This window comes from Polypterus senegalus, chromosome 18 (assembly GCF_016835505.1).
Source record: "Polypterus senegalus isolate Bchr_013 chromosome 18, ASM1683550v1, whole genome shotgun sequence".
NCBI lineage: Eukaryota > Metazoa > Chordata > Cladistia > Polypteriformes > Polypteridae > Polypterus > Polypterus senegalus.
Window position 1 is genome coordinate 85,170,159 of NC_053171.1, and position 16,068 is coordinate 85,186,226.

Genomic DNA, 16,068 nt, shown 5'->3' on the forward strand with positions numbered 1-16,068 from the left:
TATCTTATATAGTACCTTTCTATCTATCTATCTATCTATCTATTTTATATAGTACCTTTCTAACTATCTATCTATCTTTCTATCTATCTATTGTATCTTATATAGTACCTTTCTATCTATCTTATATAATGCCTTTCTATCTATCTATCTATGTATCGATTGTATATCTTATATAGTACCTTTCTATCTATCTATCTATCGATATATCTATCTATCTATCTATCTATCTATCTATTCTATCTATCTATCTTTACTATATAGTACCTTTCTATCTATTATATAGTATATCCTTTATAGTACCTTTCTATCTATCTATTTCTGTATCTTATATCTATTGTATCTTATATAGTACCTTTCTATCTATCTATCTAAAAACAGCTGTTTTTGTAATTTTGGAACAATTTTTTGTAGTCATTTCTGAACATTTGTGACTCAGTTATGGGGTGAAGTGCACTAGTGTTGATTTTGTTTTTAATTGGAGTCTGTGTTTTATGGTTAAGCCAACATCACATTACAGTACATGAATTCCAAACGGAGTGGATGTCAAACTTGATGACTGCAGTTGCTGATCTCTGTGCCTGAAGATGTGATAAGGGAATGAACTGCTCTGGGCTATGAATAATTATGTGCTCTGTGTGTTTCCTATAACTTATGCATGTATTGATTGGACACATAATCCATCCATTATCCAACCCGCTATATCCTAATACAGGGTCACTGGGGTATGCTGGAGCCAATCCCAGCCAACACAGCGCACAAGGCAGGACCAAACCCTGGGCAGGGTGCCAGCCCACCGCAGGGTACACAATACATTCATAATATCATGTAGTAGAAAAACACAGGACAGGTTAGAGTTAATTGTTCCTTGTCTAGCAATTACTCTACTATAAGTTTTGCTGAACTGGTTGGCTTACTGCATGACCAGCCAGAACCAGTAAAGAGGTGATTTGAGGTCAGCACAGCACTGGCTGAAAGCGTAAAAGCACGTGGCACATCCTGTGAGACAGTTGTCATAGATAAAACAATGAATAATGGAAAAATTAAGGAGAAAGGTAGGACTGCGGTGGGATTGGTCGAGAGGCCTGAAGCTGCCACAGAAAGGGTACCAGTCCTTTCTCTTCAATACCACATTGGAGCAAAAGTTCTATGGGTAAATATGAAAAACCCATAAATACCAGGGCAAATCAATAGTCTGGGTTCCAGCCCAGCCATTGCAGTCAGAAATACTGACCAGTTCACTGGGTAACGCGAGAAGATCATCCACCTGAGCATTAGACACATTTAGTGTTGAGCCTTCAAACAACAAGTGCTGCTGTCCATCCAGGTCGTAGGTAAATGCACACCCATGTGTACAGTACTCACTTAGCTTCAGCTTTTGGCACATTTTAGGAATTAAGGACATTTATTCTTAAGACATGTAGTCCACTTTATTAGGAAGATCATTTCTGTGTGTCTGTCTGTGGCGCCATAGCACCATATGGGATTGCAGGTCTACATCAGCAGCTTCATGGTATAAGTTAACGTTAGAGGTTAGTGTGGTCATCATGTAGTATAAAGAGTTAAGATTTGGGGTAATTTAAGCTTAGGAGTTAGTGTTTTTAAGGTTAGGAGTAAGTGAAGTGAGCATGCAGTGTAAACAGTTAAAATCAGAGTAAGTTAAGGTTAGTGGTGTTAGTGTGAAGTACAGATGTGCAGTGATGTCACTTCCAGCGGGAAAGTGCCGGTGTAGACTCGCTTCATGTCTGTGTGTTCATCCAGTTGCTATGTCTGTTATTCCAACACATAGCACATCATAAACATTAACACTGCTTTAACAAAACGCATATCGAATGGCATGTAACAGGTCACATTACTATATATTCATATAATATAAATGCATTTGTCATTCCAGCAGATGGCACATCACATACATTTTATGAATCCCATATCAAATGTCAAATAACAGACTCATATGCATTACATTTGTCATTCCAGCAGATGGCGCAACACAAACATTTGTAGTAATGCATTTTATTACGACTGTAGCCACCGAAGTGTAAGGAAAGATCAAGCACGGGTAAAACGCATGCCGAAAGAAATCTCTCAGTCCAAAAGTTCGTTTTAAAAATATTTAGTGAAAGTTAAAAGCAAATAATCCACACAAGAATAAAAGAAAAATTAGTTACACACGTAGAAGAAAAGGCAAAAAAAAGGAAAAATGGATCTTCTCTAAACGTAGCTTTTCGTGAGAAACTTTAGCAGTTTCTGTACTTACAAGTTCTTTACTTCTTCTATCTATACTTAAAGGTTCTTAATTTCTTCTTCTGTACATCTTAAGCGTACGGTACAGTACTTAAATAAGCACTGTTTTCTTAGAGCTGTTTCACACACTCAAAAGGCCCGTAGGCCCACAGGCACGGTTTAAAACCTTATGCCTTCTACGCCTTACACATGGCAAGGCTGGTCACTAACTGAAGAATAATGTTTACTCAAAGCTGATAGAAATGGCAAGAACATACCAATTCTACTCAACTTATGGGGGTTTTAGGAACCTCCCATAGATTATTCATTGTCATCTTAATATAAAATTTATGAATCTTATATAACTATGACAATTGCTCTTACAACTACAAATATTTGTGATGTGCCATCTGTTGGAATGACAAATGCAATGCATTTTATTACTACATGTATTACAACATACAGTAGATTCCAATAGATGGTGTACTTCCAACATTAACACTAAGGTCTACATTAATTATTTAGAATTCAACCCATCTTAGACGGGTGGCACAGCTAGTTCATTTTAATAAATAAGCGTCTATGTGTCTGTGTATCTATGTGTCTGGCTGGTTGCCGTGCCTTCAACAGATGCCGCATCACAAACATCTGTCACAATAAAATGCATTGCATTTGTCATTCCAACAAATCAAAAACATTTAACTCTGCTTTTACAAATTTCATACTCATGACATATAAAAGAGATATACTGTATGCACTGCATGTGTTATTGCAACAAATGGTGTATCACAAACATTTGTAGTCATTTATTACTACAATTTATTATCTATTCATTTAGTACAGGGGTGCCCACACTTTTTCAGCTTGCGAGCTACTTTTAAAATGCCCAGGTCGAAATGATCTACCTTTAGATGAGTATACTTTATACATAAAATATATGTTGTACCTTGCATAACTGAATAACCTTTATGGCACTATAACAATTCAATACATTTATGGTCACTACAGTATTTGGATTTAATAATCGTCATGTGGGAAAAAGGCTGACTCTCATAAATAAGTAGAGCCGAATAATGCAGTCAAGGAGCTTTTGAATTCAGCCGAGTAAAAAATGACGGCTGTCCGATTAACTGCAATTTTAGTTCCCTCTCCTTTCTCTTTCTCAGATCGCTTTTTGGAAGGACGTCAGTTTCGTAGTTTTTATGAACAGTTCGAAAGTGACTTTCCACATTTTCCTTCTTTGGAATAGCAATGATAGATTGACAGATCAGACAAACGCACTTCGATTGTGACATTGTGAGAAAAAAATTCCACATCCAGCCCATACCCTCTCCAAGCATTATTTTTTTAAATCTCTTCTTTAGTCGATATAAATTGGAAGGCTAACTAAATCACAGCCTGAGTTTTGCAGTAGCTCGCGCGTTTGATCGTGTGTGCAGGATGACAAGTGTGTTTGAAGAAAGGAGATCTCAGACATGTATGTCAATCAAGTGGCAAATACCATAGGGAAGGATATATGATAGACTAACGTTTAAAAAAAAATTTTTTTTAATGCAACGCAATCTACCTGCACTGCCTTTGCGATCTACCGGTCGATCGCGATCAACACATCAGGCACCCCTGATTTAGTAATTTATTATTGCTAAAAATGTTTACGATGCACCATCTGTTGGAAGGACAAGTGCAATACATTTTATTACATGCATTACAAAATAAATTCCAACCGATGGTTCACTGCAAACATTTATGCTGCGATCTCCATTATTTAGATTTTAACACGTCTCAGACAGGAAGCACAGCTAGTGAGTGAATAAAATGTTATACCCATTCCCCTGCCTAATTCCTGTATTCTCTGTTTACTGTCTCGGAGTAAGTTAATGACTAGTGACACGTGTAATCAGTTCTGGTTTGTTCTGTATGTGGTCAGTGTTAGTCGAAGGTATAATCGCCTGACATCTGATTAATAGAAAACGGGTTCAATTGGGGATGTTATAGGTGAAATGAGGTCCCCTTGTGACACCCTCACAGCAAAACAGGATGTCAAATTACACAACTAGATATGGCAGGGCATGTGAAATTACACAACCCTTTATCTGACAGCCAATATCTTCAGTCTCTGCCCTTTTTTCAATTTTTCCATTCTGCTGTGGTACATAAAAACGAGACCTCAGAGAGATAAGCCCCTCTTCCGTTTGTGAGGTCCGTATTCCTCATATATCGTATACAGTGATCCCTTGCTGTATCGCGCTTTGACTTTCGCGGTTTTGCTCTATCGCGGATTTTATATGTAAGCATATGTAAATGTATATTACGGATTTTTCGCTGATTCGGATTTCTGCGGACAATGGGTCTTTTAATTTATGGTACATGCTTCCTCAGTTTGTTTGCCCAGTTGATTTCATACAAGGGACGCTATTGGCGGATGGCTTAGAAGCTACCCAATCAGAGCACGTGACACATATTAACTAAAACTCCTCAATGCTATAAGATATGCCTCCTGCGGTGCTCGATTGTTTGCTTGTCTCTGCCTCTATCTCACCTCTCTGACATTCTCTGCCTGGACGGAGGGTGTGAGCAGAGGTGCTGTTTGCACAGAAGCTGTTTGCCTAGTGGATACAGGACGCTCCTCTAAGAAATGCCGCTTTATCGAGGTGCGTCCAAAAGCACACTTATTGATTTTTTGATTGTTTGCTTTAATCTCGCGCTCTCTCTCTCTCTCTCTGACGTTCTCTGCGCTTGACGGAGGAGATGTGAGCAGAGGGGCTTTTGCACAGTGGCTGTTTGCTTAGAAGATACGGACGCTCCTGTAAAAAATGCTGAAAGGCTACCTTCGCATTGATCCCTTCATTGCGCTGCTTTATCGCGGTGCTTGCATACTTAAAAGCGCAACAGCCCTATTGATTTTTCATTGTTTACTTTACTCTCTCTCTGACATTCTCCGCTCCTTACGCGCACTTTGAAGAGGAAGATATGTTTGCATTCTTTTAATTGTGAGAAAGAACTGTCATCTCTGTCTTGTCATGGAGCACAGTTTAACCTTTAGACTAAAGGGTGTTATTTCATGTCTAGAGGGCTCTAATAATGTTAAAAAACGTATTTAGAAGGTCGTAAACAGGTTTTCTATGCTCTAACTGCGAAAATATTAGATTTATGAATAAAGAATCCTACTTCGTGGAAATTCATTTCTCTGTCTGGAGCGGATTAACCGCGATAAACAAGGGTTTACTGTATAACTGTGCGGAGAATATTTATAAACAGTGTGGGAGAGTTTCTAAGGGCTTAAAATATATAAAAATAATCATACAAACATATGGTTTCTACTTGAATTTCACCTATCGCGGGGGTTCTGGAAGCAACCCCGCGATCGAGGAGAGGATTACTGTATACTCATTATATGCATTGTACTTCTGGCTGCGTACTGACTGGTTGTCGGCTCACACGCACACAAACAGCCCAAATCCAATGACTTGATTTTAGCAGATTGAGTCACAGAATAGTTGGACTGAGACACTGGGTATGTCACAGCACACGACTGCCTTCGACTCAGTGAGATTGTTTAAATAAAGTCGCATAATGTGACAGTGCCTTTAGCAAGTGACTTGAGCTTTCTAGTTATTATTACATTACAGATTTTCCTGGCACAGACCACATGTTGAGATTAATAGGATTTGTCAAACAACCTTACATCAGGCCTTTGAAACATGGGAGTAGCACAGAGATAGCATGCATACTGTGGGCAGAAAGCATCCCAGCTGGGGGTCTAACCTGAGTGGGCAACACTTCTCAACAAGCCACCTTATATCTGCATTATTTGTTGTCAACGCATTGTCAAATAATATATTTTGTCAGTTAGGTTTGAGTCCATTTTTTGCTCTGTAAAATATCAGAGTGCCTTTCATGAGCTTGTCCTCATGTCTGTGGATTTTCACAAACATACTGTTTAAAGTACACACTTCCAAGGTATGGTACTGTCACATGTATTTTTCATTTTTCTTTAATTATGAGGTAGAATCGCATAAATCCCAGTCTAATGGCTAATGGTTGGCTTACATATTTAGTTTCAACAGGAGCTGCCTTGCAGACACAAGCACAGCATCTGCATACTTTGATCTTCTTTTTTTCTTTTTTTGTGGTGGATATAATGAGAGAAATAAGTTTTGAAGCTCCCTCAAGGAAGAATCACAGAGCTGTCTAATCCACCTCACCTCCTGTTATGTAACTCTCGTCACATTTCATTAACTCTCCTCTTAAGTAATGGCCAGGGATCAATGAGTCCACACCACCTCGGTAACTTTTTGAAATTTCCCTTGGCTTTGGTCACTGTGGGAAGTCAGGCCTACTGCCATGGACTTCAGGGTACTCAGGGCAGGACTGTTGTGATCTGTCCAAAACAGTGAAGCCAAAAGACCTGACTACACAAAACATTTAACATTCTAGTTAATTTAAATATGCCAAGAAAATCAAAATTTACAAAGTTAAAAGCCTTACACACAAAATGAGACCACATTGAAAGGAGATGATGAAGATAGGAGACATAATTAGGCAAAAAATTGAAATGAAAGATCTGCCTTCTCGAAGTCCTTTCCTAATTCGATATCCAAGAAAAGTAGTAAGAGAAACAAAGCAAAAAAATCTTGATAGTACAACTAATACATACTCAAAGTTGGATTTTCCTTTGATTACCCATAAACCCGGATGGTGACACATCCTACGTGCTGATTCTAATAGCCGCACACCGATGACGTCAACTGCATCACATAGCAACCACTGCACCGTCATGACAATGACGACACAAAATAGTGACACCTAGGAAAAAACAAAATGGTGACAAAAACAATGCAAAATATTTTCTAATAACTGGTTGAATAATGACTGACTAACTGGCTAAAAACATTTTCTCTAATAAAGATAAGAGTAAAATCAGATTCAGCACATCAAAAAACCCACAGTGGTAATTGACTAGTAATACAGTAAAACCACTCTTAACAATTTGCCAATGTACAGTACAAAATCATAATTGAACTATACCCAAAATATTCAAAACACTTCCAAAATGCAAACAAAGAAAAGAGCGAAGAATTGAACAAAAGACATGTTCTCCAAATGAAAAATAACAAAAAAGAAACTAACTTAAATATAAAGCCGAAGTCTACAAATCCAAACAAAGGTCAAACACCTGAAAAATGCAAACAAGACTTAATGGTAAAGTGTAACGGTTGTCACATATTTCTGTGTGCTTTTAACTGTTTCTTCCGTTGCTCCCTTCAGCAAGGAATATTGTCTTAAGTGACTATCTCTTTAATGGGAGCAGGAGGCCAAACCACGCCTGCGGGTCCTTGCCAAAACGCGCTTTGATGTGACGTAAGGATAACCGAGTTTAAAAGGCAAAGAGGCACGTAGTTGAAAAGGAGAAGAAAGTTTGTTTAAAGAAGGAGCTGGGAAGGCGAATGTAAATTAGGAAGCTAAGCGGTACAGCAAATAAGATGCCGTAACAATGACGGTTGGGCGCATGGAAAAGGAGTGCTGACTAACCAAAAAAAAAGGATCTTCAGAGCACACGGCTTTTCTTTGCATGTTTGATACGAGCGTCTGCCATGGATGGTCATTAACGCTATACACCCGGGTGTGACGGGCTTCAGCTTTCAACAAAAGAGGCGTCACCAGGCCGGTCGGTAAGATCACTTTCTGTGCGCTGGAGTTATCAGCAGACTTCCCAGGCCGTTTGGATTATAGACTTAAAACAAAGTTATTATAAAAGAGACTGGAGAACGTGGGGGGAATATGTATGTATAATTTATATTTGTATATATTTGTATGTGTGTGTATATATATATGTGTATATATATATATGTGTGTATATATGTATATATATACTGTGGCATCCGGCCGGGGCCGGAGCCTGGCCGGGACGCCCAGGAGGACCAGAGGAGGGCTTGTGCCTCCTCCATACCGCGAGGGGGCGTCCGCCCTGGTTATGTTGGGGGCCTCGGGTAAAGGGCTTGGAAGCCCAGCCCTGTAGGGACGCGTGGCCACCGCCAGGTGGCGCCCCAGTGCCTGTAGAAGTCTGGTGTGGCGGAAGTGCTGGGGGGAAGAAGACAGGGGACACCCGGAGGGTTTCCGGGTGCGCAGCCAGCATTTCCGCCACACTGGGGCGTGTCTTCAGAGGAATGCCGGGAAGCAGCTGGAGCTGGTTCCTATTTAAGGGGCCTCCTCCCTCCAGTCATTGGTGGATGTCGGGTGGAAGAGGACGGAGCTAGAGTGAGGACTGGAGGCGGCCAGGAGAGAGGCACGGAGAACTGTGAGGCCTGGACTTTGGGAGATCGGTGCAAGAGGCACTGGGGTTTGAGAGCACGTAAAAACTGTAAATATTGTGTGAATAAAGAGTGTGTGGTGGAACTTACGATGTCCGTCTGTGTGTGTCTGGGCCAGCGTCCACAATATATATATATATATATATATATATGTGTGTATGTGTATATATATATGTATGTATATATGTGTATATATATATATATGTATGTATATATGTGTATGTATATATGTATATATATATATATGTCTGTGCAGTAAATCTATTCGTGCTGTCAGTAGATAGGTGTTATATCCTTTTCTTTTCCTTTCTTTTCTGTTTCGCCATTTTCTGGGGGTGTATTACAGAAGGTTTCAAGGAGGTGGGCATATTAATTATTATTTATTTAGTTCTTACATTTTTGGGGAGGATTGCTTAAGGGGTATTGATAGTTTTGCTTGATTAATTTATATTTTCTTGTTTGTTTAAATAATTCAATTGTTTGGGAGTTTATTTCCTTTTATAAATTCATACAGGACATCTCCAGCTGAGGGGTTCAAATTGGGGCTAAGGTTCTTTCTGGTTCCATTCCTAATAGAAGTATTTTTCCTAAGAGTAGGAGAGTTTTGTGTGTACTGGGTTCCTCATCCAACTTAAGAGGAATTTGCTACAAAAGACACCCTAAATCTGGAAAGAGAAAGCACAGAAGGGCAGCTAAAGAACAAGAGCAGTGGCAGCAGCTGTTTTAAACTGAGCCCTCAGGTAAAAGATACCTGAGACCCCCAAATGACCAAGACAAGGGTAAGGGAGTGAGGACAGAGACAACCAAAACAGAAAGGGTAGCAGGGATTGTAATCAGAACATAAGTTTAATATGTCTGTGCAAATATTTTAAATCGTCTTTTCTTTTATTTCTACTCACATGCACAGCTGAGCCAGATTTAGTACAGGGGGCCCAGCATTTAGAATTGCTAGGCAAAGCATTTTAAGACAAGAGAAGTGAAAGCACAACTGCGAAATGAGCAACGTGCACTATTTCTGTGTGTCAAACTCAGCATGAAATTGTATTCTCTTTGCCTTGTTTGGAATGGCATGATTCACCGAAGTGGGGGCCTGCACATGAAGGAAGAGTACAAAGCCTTGGAACATTGCCCGGCACACCTTTGAAGCCAACAGACGGATGGGAGATAACGTCATCTGATCCAGAAAATCCTTCCAACGCAGCGATGACAATGGCAGACTGTACACATCCTGCTCCGACTATCCGAAGGTCTTGTCACAGATTCCTCGTCTGTTATGCTGCGTAAACTGTCATTAAAGAAAGCTACATTATTTTCTCCTAATTTCTATCACTAAAAGAGGGGTATCGCCTTTTTATATTATATCTATAGAGTTTCGGGTTATGTGAAATTAAAATTAATTAATTAAAATTAATTACAAAAGAACTTATTGCAACAAGGGAGCTAGTGCCCCTTGCTGGATACAGGGCTGCATTTTAAGAAATGAAAAAAAAAACAGAATTTTTACAAGGAGACGCAAGACAGGCCAGCAATATAAACACTTATTCTAAAATGTTATTGATTATATCTTGCCAGGTTTTTAAAGTTTTGAACAGATCCTCTAAGTGAGAATTTGTTTTTTTTTCCAGTTTCAAATAATATATAACATCAGTTACTCACTGACTTAATAAAAGAGGTGAGTTAGGATTCTTCCAGTTGAGTAAGATAAGCCACCATGCAATAGTGAAGTAAAGGCAATTACAGTTTGTTAGTCCTTCTCGGGGCGGCATGGTGGCACAGTGGGTAGCGCTGCTTCCTCACAGTTAGCAGACCCAGGTTCGCTTTTCGGGTCTTCCCTGTGTGGAGTTTGCATGTTCTCCCCGTGTCTGCGTGGGTTTCCTCCCACAGTCCAAAGACATGCAGGTTAGGTGCATTGGCAATTCTAAATTGTCCCTAGTGTGTGTGCTTCTGTGTGCCCGCGCCTTGTGGTGGGCTGGCACCCTGCCCGGGGTTTGTTTTTCCTGCCTTGCACCCTGTGTTTGCTGGGATTGGCAGACCCCGTGACCCTGTAGCTAGGATGAAGCAGGCTGGATAATGGATGAACGGATAGTTCTTTTCGACTTTAAGCCCCTTCTGTGAGCCCACCAATCACCGGTGTTAGTGAATTAGGAGGGACTGTGACACCAAGGCTGTCTGAAAGGCATTTAAAGATTTTGGTCTAGAATGGTGCAGGTCCAGAAAATGTGGCCCAGTGAGGCTGGAGCTCAATTGCAGCGTTAGCAGCTTGGCTCGCCCTGGAAACATTTTGGACAATTTTAAACAAGATAGAAAATGAACTGAGAGTGGAGATGTTGGTAACAGAGCAGAACAGAGATGACAGAGTCACTCCATGGATGGTCACCTAGGTGGTGTGCTGCATTACTATTCAAAACATTTTAAGCTTTGTTAGTTCATTTGTATGGTTGATTGATGGTCAAAAATAATAAAAACAAATGTTTTTCTCCTCCTCTGCTCCCCGCTAACCCCATTTCCTTTTTAGCATTCTAAAGGCCTCACAAGATGTCAAATATCTCCTGAACCAATAAAGATATTTTAATGATTCAAAAAAAGTTTTTTCTTAAAATAAAGTGACGTTTCTTTTATACTCATTATATGCTCTGAGAAATATCGAATTGTTTACTCTACAGCCTTTTAAAACTTGATGATTTTCTAACAGGCACTGTAAAAGCAAGCAAAGCTGTTATTCATGCTATACAGGCCTTGTTCCATAAAAAAAGAAAAATAAATAATTGCCTGAAAATAATAATTTTATCAAACTTCTCCCAATTTCAGAAAAATCACTTTTTCTCAAATTTTGAAGTTGTACATCTCTGGTGGGGAACGATGCAAAAATAAATTGTGTATACCATCATCTAAAGTACTGTATATCAGTGGTCCTCAACGTTCAGTCCTCAGGGCCCCCTGTGGCTGCAGGTTTTTGTTCCAACCAGTTTCTCAATCAGTCAGCCATTATTACATTTAATTGATTTAATTAGCTGACCTGTTTCTTCCTTTTATTTTGCATTTACAAAAAGTGTCAGAGTTAAACTTATTAAGACACATTTGTATGTTTTCTGTATCTTTTATATATTTACTTTGTTGTATTTTTTTTAATTCACTTTTTTCTGTGGACTTTTCTTAATTGTATCTGAATACAGACAATTAATGAGGAGCAGAGTAGACAGAAAATGACTGTGGAAGAAGCTGCTACTTTAGTGTTAGTCACTATATACAGTATATACACACACACAGTACAATCTCTCTTAACCGGCCACCTCGGGACTGGACACGTGGCCATTTTGGCTGGTTAATCCGACGCATACCTATTTTCAGGTAGAAAAATATTCCTAAGGTATGTACTGTACCTCTTTGACGTTCCTGAACAAACCATATCCACAAGGCTGCATCCATGATTTTGCACACTGTTTTTTTTTTCTTGTACAAAGACTGGACAGTGTGGTGTAGCGGGTCCACAGCTCAACTCAAAAAGGCCACTTTTTAAATAAATAGCGAGGGGGTGTGTTATGTGTGGCCGATCATTCCCGGGGAATTTGTGATGCTGAAGAAAGTGGTCGCTTAAGGCTGAACAATCACAGAGCTGGAGTGACCGGTATCGAAGACGACAAGCCGACAAAAGGCAGCGGCAGTCGTGGAGGCTTTGGATTGGTTTAGCCCCAGTGTGAGCGCCCTGGTCACTGGGGAAAGAACCCAAGTCTTGGTCTGGATGGAGCTCGACGTAGCCAGGGATCGGAGGGCTACCGGACCAGTGTGGAGAGGGGCTGCACCTGCAGCTAGGGTGACTCCCCTATTGCGAAGCCCAAATGGGAGAAGCAGGGGAGCCGCCAGGTAGAATGAAGAAGGCACCGTGCTTTGGATTTTAAGAGACCGCTTCCAGCCATTGTTTTAACCTCGTTTGTGTTGTTTTTAAAGAACTTATTTTTTTACTAATGGATTTTAACCTCCACTAATTCACTCGTTTTAATGGATTATTTATTTAAAGAAGACTTTTGATACACCGCACTTTATTTTATTTGAACACTGTTTTGTTGTTTGCTGGTTTTAAAATACCTCTCACCTTCCAGGAAAGAAAGAAGTGCATACATGTAGTATAAAGAAGAGCTCAGGTTTAAAAAAAAGAAATCTTTTATTTTATTTTAACAGGCCGGTTAATGTGAGGCCAGCTAAGAGGGATAGTACTGTATACAGTTGTGCTTGAAAGTTTGTGAGCCCTTTAGACTTTTCTATATTTCTGCATAAATATGACCTAAAACATCATCAGATTTTCACTCAAGTCCTAAAAGTAGATAAAGAGAAACCAGTTAAACAAATGAGACAAAAATATTCTATTTGGTCATTTATTTATTAAGGAAAATGATCGAATATTACATATTTGTGAGTGGCAAAAGTATGTGAACCTCACGGATGATCAGTTAGTTTGAAGGTGAAATTCGAGTCCGGTGTCTTCAATCAATGGGATGCCAATCAGGTGTGAGTGGGCACCCTGTGTCATTTAAAGAAGTTTAGGCTTTGTTGGGAAAGGTTTTGTCTTCTTGGTTTTCATCCTGTTTCTGGTTTTGACTGCATTTCATCTTCTAGTTGTTTTGAAGACCATTCAAATATCTCTGTTTACTTCAGTGTAAAGGGAGAACCTTTAAGAATAAGCACCTAAAGAACTAAGTGTGCCAAAGGCTGGTGCAAGGGCATTCTATAATGTGCTCTTGTACGCAGTTATAGCCACACAGTCTTGTGATTTGGCCTTCAAAGCAATGTCATGGTGGGCCTTATGCACCCCATATGGAGAACTGGCTTGACGCCATATTGAACAACAGACAGTGTGGACAATATGGTGTTGTGGCAGTATGGTAAATCCTAGCAATGGACATCCTAAATTGGAAAGATGAAACGAGCCTTTTCATGCCTTGAGTCTATCTATCGTTTCTCAGGCCAACATAATCCAGGTTATGGTCAGTCACGGGTGCTAGAGACAATCCTAGCAGTAACAGGATGGGGCACCAGTCCATAACAGGGCCCACTTATACACACACTCACATGGGTCCAAATCAGAGCTGACATCTCTGGGATGTGGAAAGAAAACCAGAGAACTTACAGGGAAAATCCGGGATACCCTGCAAACTAATGAACCTAAAACCTCTGGAGCTGTGAGGCAGCTGGGCTAACTAATATGCCACTCTCCCATGTCATACCAACATTCAGTCAATGTGCATAATTCAGCCAATCAACATTCTGGTATGCCAAATACAAGCCCCATAACCCATGCCTGCACTCTGCTCATTACAATTTCTCCTCATTACTCCTTCTGTAGAAGAGGTGAAAGACTCTCCAAACTCAGGATGTCTCTACCATTCTTTAGCTTTAACTGATGTGGTGGGTTGCCTGAACTACAGACTGCTGGATCAAAATTTGGGGCGCCAACCAAGTTTTCTTGTTTAATACTAAAGAAAAATAAATGGTGTAAAATGCCCAGTGTTTCGGTCCAAAATGTAACAAAAATGTCATAGGTCACTTTAATAGGAGCGTTGTCTATGGGTTCATCTATCCAGCAATGATTCCTCCTTCCAGGAATCTGGGGTTCTTATAGATAGATGGGGAGCTGGAAGGGATGGAGTCAGGTGTAGGGAATCCATTCCTGGATGGGTTTATCCATTCTCGGGAATCCCGCATGTCATTCCCGGGAATCCCAGGTTCCCTGGAAAGACACAGTGCACGAGCATCTCACATGTGAACAGTTTTAGAATGAGTGACACTTATTTTTAATAAAACTACTGCAATATGTTGACACCAATAAAAGACTAACCTTAACTACAAGCAGTTCATGCTGTCATATAAGTACATGTATCTAGTTAGTTGCAGTAATAAGAGCGTAGAAAGCACAACGTGTCGAGCGTGCGGTCGTCCAGTCGAGAGCGCACCTTCGTGCAGAGTATGCCAGCCACTGAGAAAGCACGCTCTGCCTTCACTGAAGTAGGCGGCATAGTCATCAGATACTGATACACTAGTTCTAAAAAACGCCCGCGCTTGCCATTGCTCTGAAACACCGCCACTTCAGCTTTTACTGATGCATGCAGTTTCTTGTCATCATTCTGTGATGGCAAGTTTCTTGGCACGGGTAATGCGGATGTAACAGACGGACACATTGCAATTTCAAGTTGCTGTTCAAAGCTGTTGTCTGACAGACGTCAATGAAGTCTGCCCCGTCCCGGTATTCATGAGCTGCAGAGCGCAGACACATCCCAGTCCACTGTGCTCAGTCTTAGTGGGAGCCGGGAGACCGACGACTGCTGCTGGTCTATTGTTGACTGAATTAATCGGCAAAACATTACACTGTGGGCCAAAAAACCGTGCCACTTAATTATTTTCAACTATAACTGTTATTTCTTGATCAATTTTTACACTTTTACATGCTGTATATATGCGAGCTTGGCTGTTCCCGGTTTCCCAGGAATTATAGCAGTTTCATTTTCGGGAATGGAATGGATTCCCTAGTCAGGTGCCCTCACTGGGCGTTTTCTCAGTGCTGACAGGAGAGAAGGAGAAGACAATGTTAGCGATAGCGCCCCCTCTCATCCCGGTGGGTTATTACATACATCGACAGAACCCGTAAGGAGATCCTGTGTTATCACAGGCCTTAGTCGTATTGTGCTACACTTCCACTTTTGTTTGCTATTGCCTACTACACTCAGCTTATCTTGTGCCATTGAGGCCTATTCAGCGGTGGGGCCTTTTGCTTAATTTCCCACTCAAGTTATTTTCTTTTATAACCCTTGGCTATTGTTTCGAGCCTTTGAGTGTTCCTTACAAATTCTACATTAGGTAGCCAATTAGACTAGGCCAATCTTGACCATTTCAGATCATTACTGTGTGCTGTCCTTTTACGGGTCTCCAGATCACCCATCATTTGCCCTCCACAGCAAACAAAAGGTTACGGCTAATTGAAACAAACCCAAGGAAGTAGCAGAGCCAGAGTTTAACATGCAGCCGCGTCGTCACAAGCGAGTCAATTTTCAAACACTCTTCATGCTTAAAAGGCCAATTTCTGACTATGACCAAGCCATTCCTTCAGAGGGAATGTGAGCAGGGCTTAAGCGAGATCTGCTGCCTTCCCAACAAGCTGTTCTTTATCATTTTGTGCTGATTCATCCCCAGTAGATTTTTTTTTGGCTGACAAAATCTGTAAATCCTTCAGTCCGCTGTATGCTTCTAGCAAAAGAAAAAAGTAAGCTTTGAAGCTGCACTCCAAAGTAGGACGGATGACTTCCAGCTAAAGGCAAATACAAACAACAAACACAGCCTTTTCCTACCATAAAAAGCAACGGTGACTGTGGCAGGCATTAGGAAAATACATTTTCGATTTTACCATCACAGCAAGTACTGAAATTTTTATGGCACAAGCCTGCAAATGTTTTTCCAAGTGAGGATAGTGAACAGTGATCTTATTTTGAGTGTGATGGAAGTAAGTTCAAGGAGAATTAAAGACACAGTGGATTGTACGGGAGGAGCCATC